At 41.2% G+C, this 8,279-nt stretch overlaps 1 long non-coding RNA gene across 1 annotated transcript in view; it reads left to right on the forward strand.

Annotated features, from left to right (window-relative positions):
* Positions 1–697, forward strand: part of LOC110119854 — a 30,639-nt gene extending 29,942 nt beyond the window's left edge. The window contains exon 4 of the long non-coding RNA XR_002308365.2: positions 520–697. This is a non-coding gene — a long non-coding RNA (uncharacterized LOC110119854). The remainder of the gene's footprint in view (positions 1–519) is intronic.
* The last annotated feature ends 7,582 nt before the right edge of the window (positions 698–8,279 follow it).

Consider the following 8,279-nt stretch of genomic DNA (forward strand, 5'->3'; position numbering starts at 1 on the left):
TACACAGGGACATCCTGTAGTACATCGCGTGCACCAAGTGCATCGTTGTTCGAGAGTACACATGTGGATCGCTGTTAGATACTTTGATAGAACGTCATTTCGTTAGAGAACTAGAAATAGAAAGACCCAGGACGATCTTTTTTATCGCCAATAGCAAGCGCCATTGTAGAACGGTATATCGGTCGATAAAATAGATCTTTAGAGACTAATACGCTATCGTGCTATCATCGGAGAATTCACTCGCAAACCACGTTCGAGATTTTCGTGAGAATCGAGTTAGAAATTAATTGGAACAGGACGTAGTTAAGAGAGTACACGACGGACAACTCTCACGCTGTTACGAATCGAGGAACCTCTGAATCAGACTGGAATAAATTGCAATATTTTCACAGTAGTATCCACAACAGGGATTTAATTATTTCAATTAATTATTCGTTATTCTTCTCACGTTACCTAACGATATTAACGTATTTTGTATGTTATTCCTGTTATATAATCGATGTTTCTATCTGTTAACAGGTAAAACAGGGAAAATACAGTTCGTACATGTATGGGGAGAACTGCGAAAAGACAACTGGATGATAGAAGTTGCCTCGAGTATCCGAAACGCAATTTTTATTTTCGATGTTACTTATTCCGTATTCGTATGTAATTACCATTTTATATAAGGTATTCGATTAAATAATTATATGATAAATGGCATATCGCGTTATATCGCGTCACATTACGTTATAAAATTGAAATCAACCATTCTATACGCCATTGTACGTTACATCATCTTACATAAATAAAAAAATAGTGTTGAAAAATTTATCTTCTTTCTTTTACCCTCGACTCTATCCCCCTCCGATACTTCTCCCTCGTCATTTCACCAACCAACGAAAGCAAACTTCAAGAAATCGTGCAACGAGTCGGCAACACGTTTGTTTACATTCCAGAAGTAAACAAACACAGAAGATGTAAATAAACAAACCAATGTTTGTAAACAAAGCGGAAACTTTGTATACAAACATTGGAAAATGTAAATAAACAAACCGGTGTTTGTAAACAAGGCGGAAATTCGGTATACAAACGTTGGAAAATGTAAATAAACAAACCGGTGTTTGTAAATAAGGCGGAAAATGGGTATACAAACATTGGAAAATGTAAATAAACAAAGCAGTGTTTGTAAACAAAGCGAAAACTTTGTATACAAACATTGGAAAACGTAAATAAACAAAGCAGTGTTTGTAAACAAAGCGGAAATTTGTATACAAACGTTGGAAAACGTAAATAAACAAACCGGTGTTTGTAAACAAGGCGGAAATTCGGTATACAAACGTTGGAAAACGTAAATAAACAAACCGGTGTTTGTAAACAAGGCGGAAATTTGTATACAAACGTTGGAAAACGTAAATAAACAAACCGGTGTTTGTAAACAAAGCGAAAACTTTGTATATAAATATTGAAAGTATAAATAAACAAACCAGTATTTGTAAACAAGGCGAAAACTTTGTATATAAACATTGGAAGTGTAAATATACAAACCAGTGTTTGTAAACAAGGCGAAAACTTTGTATATAAACATTGAAAGTGCAAATAAACAAACCAGTGTTTGTAAACAAAGCGGAAATTCGGTATACAAACATTGAAAAATGTAAATATACAAACCCGGGATGTAAATAAACAATGCGGAACCAAAACAAACATAGATAAATAAAACGTGTAAACATTCGAAAATTCTCAGAGTTTGACGCCATTTCTTCGAATTTTGTCGTTTACTGGAAAATGACGTCATGTCCAAGAATCGTAAAAATTCTGGGAGCCACGGCAACTGATTTTCGATCCGTTTTTCGGACTCGAACAAGTTGAATCACGAACGGGAACATTTTTCTAGTGTCTGGTTTCGAAACTTTTTACTACAGTTGTTCTGCGGTATTTCTCGTTCAAGAATTTTGATTGGTCGTTCTAGGGGCGTTACTGGTGGCTAAATAATTAAACACTCGATTAACTTTAACTTCGATCTTTTCTTTATTTCTTTTTCTTTTTTTTTTTTTAATGTTTCGATAATATACGATACAATATTCACGCCATCTCGTTTTCTCGTCTTACGATTAAACGGAAGAATCGACGACGCAATATTTTTTACGTATTTACAATATTCTCACAAACTGATTGCCACGCATTACGTTTACTCGTGTAGAAACTCTGACTTATCTTAATTCGAAGTTACGATGCCAGCGATATACCTTGTAACTCGCATCCGTACAGTATTTACTTAAAAATCTGTAATACGCGTGAATTATTTCCTGGAAGTCTTTTATCCCCTTCTTATCGTATATAGGCAGCTGCTAATTAACGCTACGACGATCCTCAGCTTCTTATTCGGTTCGATTTTTTCGAATTATTAATCGGACCTTATATCCAATAACCGCGGCAATTCTGCGAAACGATGCCATCCACTTTCGACAAATCCTCCCAGACACACAACGTACTTAATCGCGACGATGATTATTCGTCTTTTTCGTTTTTTTTTTAATATAACGCTCTGTTGTAGCCAAGTTGCTGCGTCTTGTTTCTCTGCTCGAACAACTAGGATCGCCTGTTCCGCAATGCCTACACAGATCGTTCAATCGTACGTTAATTTCGTCCGAACGTGTGCTCGCGTATTTTAGTGGCGCGCGCAACACATACGGATCGCTCGTCTGAACGAAAAGATCGAGAAACCAACGAACGCATTTTTGCTGGTGCATTTAAAAGATTAAATGGAATAAAGCAAGTTGAGACCCTGATTAAGAAGATGCAACAGCTCGCAAATTAATCCCCTCGATTCGTTCGTTATAAATAAAAGATTAGTCGATTCGTCGACCTCGAAATGTTATCGTCGCCTAGCGGTGAAAAGGTGGCGACTAATCGCTGCTGCTGTCTCTGTCGCACACCGTCCCGTTCCTCCTCTAACACGAACACGTACATCTGATCTTGTCGCGCAATATCGCGTTCCTCGTCTGTGGTAGTCGAAGTACTGCCATCTATCGGATCCAGCTGGAACTGCAGAAAAGTAACAGGAGCATAGAATGTGAGAGGAGGTATCTCAACACTTGTTAGACGAAGAAAGCTATATCGTGCGACAAGGACGGACACACGTGACGTCACAGACAAAGACAGCCATATTGTCCGGCAAGGACAGACGTACTTCTCCCTCTAATTTCGCGATTATACGTTAATTACGCTTTTCCCTGATAAAATTCATCAACTTTCAGGATCGTACGACAAAGGCAGAACCTCTGGCAAGATGCACACATCAATTTCGACCGGAATTTCCCTTTAATTAATTAGCTATTGACAATTATCGTAGCAAGTGTCGCGGCTACCGCGGTACGAATATGCGATTTTTCATAAATATCAACTTTTTGCGCGACTATTTCGCTCTCTAAGGAATCGCAGAAGCTTCCTCAGATCCTGTACCAAATTCTTCGTGCGTAGAAGTCCGTAAATTAATTACGCGTAGCGTAAATTATGCGAAAATTCGCGGCGTTGATCTCGTGCAACGACGCAGCGGCGTGCAATAATCGTTAATAATTAATTAATTAAGCAAAAATTCTGCACCAAAACTGTGTGCGAACATTCCACGGAGTCTGGACTTTGTTCTACGATCCCAAGCGTGCACGAATTTGCTCCAGGAATAGAGTAATTAACGAATATTCGATAGACCGGAGAGAGAAATATATCTGTCTTTGTCGCGCACTATAGCGCTCCTTGTCTAGCAGAAGCGAGAACCTCCTCGCGCGTTCTATGTTCCTGTTACTTTTTCGTGACTCTAACCGAATTCGATAGATGGTAGCATCTTCATCATCGCGGACAAGGAACGCAAGAGTGTGCGACAAGAACGGACATACGTACTCGTCGCAGACGAAGAGGGCGATAGTGTGCGACGAAGACAGAGAAATTAGTTCCACCTTTTCACCGCTATGTGGCGATAGTGTTTCGGTGTCCACAAATCGGACAAACTGTTACTCGGTAAATAGAATGGTGAAATTAAGAGCATCGAGTTATGAACTTTTGCTATTACATAGTCATAATTAGACCCCCAAAATCGAATTATTAGATCCTCAAAATTAGACCTACAGACGCACGAATAACAACGTGCAAACCGATTTACTGATAGATTACGTGTAAGCAAAGTAAAAATGGTCGGAGAGTTGCTTTTATACGAACTCCTATAAAAATCATTGACAATTCATTTAAATTGTTAATCGTTAACAGAGAATCTTACATCTTGCGTTACACCTTTCTAATCTAATTTCTGTCTCGTTATTTTATTATTTTATTACCGACGTTTTAGGATCATACGTTAAAGGGCAGAAAGATTAAGATGCGAGCTACGATTAAAAGACTTTTAGGAATTTCAGATTGAGGTTAGACAGAGACTCGGGTGGCGGTAAAACGCGATCCATTTGAATTCCATCGGTCAAAGATCACAGTGTCGAATCTACCGTAAGTAGCTGGATATCCTGTTCGACGTAAAAACTGTCAGTACGGAGGAAAATTTATCGATATCTGTCGCATAATTACCATGGTAACGCGACGATAAACCGATGGTACTCTGTTTGACTTGCTATTGAGAAAGAGCGTCGATCATGCAGTTCCCGAACCAACGACCAACGTGTATGGGTATTCGATCTCGGTGAAATTCACACGTGGCTGTTCCCCTTGTGGCACCTATCGTACGTATCTATCAAATTCGATTAGATTTCACGCGAGTCTGCAGCGGTGACAGGCGACGGTCCTCGAAGCGAAATCGCAGACAAAGCGAGCGAAAGGAAAGGCTGAGGCAAGAAAGCCAGTATAAGAGTTTCAGAATGTCGAAGCTTAGCCGTCGCGAATTACCAGCGCGACAAGAGTCTCGCTATACAATAAGGAAAAGAGATTTTCATTTATTTGATTCTAAACCGATGGGATACGTGAACGTTATCGGCGCCTTTAGAACGATATCTATAAATCTCTTTAAATTTCGCTAAAATGTTCTAGTAGTCGCTACATATATTAGGTCGTCCGAAAAGTTTCTCTCGTTTTATAAGGAAATAATGGATTTCCGTTTTATATTATCATTATTACTATTTTGTTCTATCAAATTAAAGGTGCATCGTTGTAAAAGACGGGTCTGTAAAAGAAACACGCTTTTCGAACAAGCTAATAGAATTTATATTCTTCGTTGCTTGTACGAGTTTCGTCTAATACCAATATCATTTATAACAGAAAAGAACGGCCGGTGTAACCAGCACGCAACACCGATCAAACCCATCGGAGATATTAGCCAACTTTACAAAAGAGCGATATAAACGTAGTACGAAACGGGGAACACAATACGCTCGTAATTCGCTTTGGCGAAAAAAAAAAAAAAAGAAGAAGAAAAAGAAATAGAAAAGAGGGACGAGTCTTCGAGCGTTTTCCAAATTACGTTAATTATTCCGCTAATTAGGGATACGATTGCACGAGAGCGATAAGAAGCTCGATGCCTTCGTTGTCTGTCAGCGAGCTGGTTCGAGCTGGGACGAACAATTTTATTCTCGGGCTTTCGAAGAAGAGCGGAGAGACGAGGCAAAGGGTTGCGCGCATTATCGAGATTAGGCCGAACGCGTATCTCTGCTGTATCGCGTGTATCGCGGTCTCGCGTGGCTCGCGTCGAGATTCCGATGAATGGATAGCAAGGAAAATATAACCGAGCGATAATAGGAGAATCGGGGGACAGCTGCAACAAGGATTTACGACTCTTTGTGCGCGCACCGAATAATGCTCGAACTGTCCAAAAATTTATCGATCCTATCTGCCCTTGCCGGCAAATATTTACATCGTACACTGAATCTAGGAGGATGTCAACGTACTCCGATTTCCGAACACGAGTCCTCCGGTTTCCCGACCCCATCTATGCGAAAAAACAGCGCCGTCTTAAGCTCAAAGTGGTAACCGTACCGATGATGGACGTATTTTACGTTATACGCGTTGTAATTTATAAAACGTTTTAAAATTTCGTTGGCAATGCACCGAGCGATTGCATCGGTAAACTTGAACAAACGCACTGTAGCGAGACACGACTGTCCGATCGTCTCGGCGAAGCTTGAAACGAATCCGAAGATGCATCTGTATATCTGCACTCCAGAGTCAGAGTCTGTTAAATCGCATGCTCTTCGAACTTTAGAGGAAAGCGAATCAAAGCTGTAAAAACCTTGCAACGAAGTGTCTCAATTTAATATCACTTTTATATCGTTATAACTAAACGACTTAGAACGAACAAATTTTTGCAAAGATGAAGAATTTATCATTTTCTTCTTCTTTCGGAGAATGGACTTGACACGCTCTGGCTCGTTCCAGATGTAAGAGATCAATTATATAGATAAGCTCAGTGTTTATGGTGACTATGCATTCTTTATGCTAATTCTTTTCTACATATCACGTTTGCCGTAAAGATGTTGCAACTTCTATGTACGTTCTCGGAGAGGCTACAGATTTTACTAATGCAATCGCGACGATCGTGTCTCACGCTGAATCTTTAGAGCGTTTTATATAGCACGTACAATATGGACATAAAAGTCTTTAAATACTTTCGTGAGTCATTCTATGTGACGAAAAATTCGAATCGCTTGGGACGCGATTCGAAGCTTGGAACTCTTGAAAGTCTTCGTATGTCACGGATCAAGACTTTCAAGAATTCCAGGCTTCGAATCGCCTTCGAAACTTTCACACGACCGAGGCTAACGATATGAAAATCCGTCGTTGCTATCGAGACGAGTACGTCTGCCTCGGGTTTCAACGGCAACCTTCCAAAATGCAACGGTACCTCGCGTATTTATGCTCCGAATCGCGGGTGTATCTCGACGGTCACAGAAGCAACGAAGAAACGTCGAAGGAAAAACGAGCCGAAGGCGCGATCGCTTCCTGCTTTCGCGAGAATTCCCTCCTCCGTCTTTCAGCATCGTGATATTTATGGATTCCGAGATTAAAAGCGCGCCGGTGATTAGCGCGCGGAGACCGAGCCCGGAGTAAATTAATTATATCGACCGAGCGTCCCGATAACTTATAACTGAATGCCTCTTTGTCCATCGGTTAGTTCGTATCCGGACCGAGATTTCGACATTTTTTCTCCCATTCGCGGAAGAATCTTGGAAATCTTCGGTCCACGATAAAAGGTGTGCTCCGAAACGAACCGACAGATAAACTCGACCGTCTCTCGCTCAATGGAATCTATTGTGGCAGATGGATCGAGGCGCGTTCCATTTCCGGGGTCAAGAATCCTCGTGGTAACGTAACTTTACCGAACTCCAGGAAGATCGACAGGGCAAATCTTTAGACGCAGAGAGAACGCTGCGAATTAGTCGATCCATTCCTATGTACGAACATATCTCGACACGAACAACCGCGAAAAAACCGAACAGCTGCGCGGAACGCTGACTCTCGTCAACTTTTTCATCCTCTCGTTTTTCTCTCGACGGTGAAAAAAATTCACCGTCACCCAACGCGATATCTCTACGTCGACGATCGATGTCGAACATCATGCAAATGTAAATACGGCACATGATGGAGGCGCAGTTCTTTCTAGACCGTAGGTTGTTATACATTTACGGTAGATTTGAAGGTGTAGGATGCAAAGATGCGTAAGTGGCAAATGAAAATAACAAAGACGTATCTTCTCGCGTCGAAAATTTACATAGTTTAGTGGGCAAAGAATACAGAGTCCTTGGATGTCAGAGACAGCTGACGATCTCCTTTGTCTCTGTTTGCGCGAATAAAAATCAGAAATATCGGAAAAGTATCAAGCTTTTGGTCGAATCGTAGGTATTTAAATACTTATAAAGGGCAGCGTATGTAAAGAGGAAATGTCGATTCGAAGGCGCCTCGGGCCGAAAAACGGTGAAGCGTCACGCGTTGGACGAAAAACATACGAGGGCCTTCCAGCCGTTTAATCTCGAGACGCGGGTAAGTGGCGTAAAAGTCGCGACACGACTATTCCCACGTTCGCTCGTTGGACGGATATTCGTTCCGCGATAAGGCCTGTTTGCTCTTGGAAACTTAGAACGGTCCATTCGCGGTTCTTCTATTTCCCTCGTCCCCTAACCCCGTTCAACGAACCGCTCAAATATTTGGCTTTTTTCGCTTGTTTTATATCGCGGTTTATAACGCGCGACCAGCGAAAACCAACCCGGTTGATTCGACCGATTTCATTTGGCTCGACCAGATTTGCAACGAAAACGGATTGCGCTATACAATTGCCGTCGTATTGCACCAAAGTGCAACCTCTTTTAGCC

Source organism: Bombus terrestris, chromosome 14 (genome assembly GCF_910591885.1).
Source record: "Bombus terrestris chromosome 14, iyBomTerr1.2, whole genome shotgun sequence".
NCBI lineage: Eukaryota > Metazoa > Arthropoda > Insecta > Hymenoptera > Apidae > Bombus > Bombus terrestris.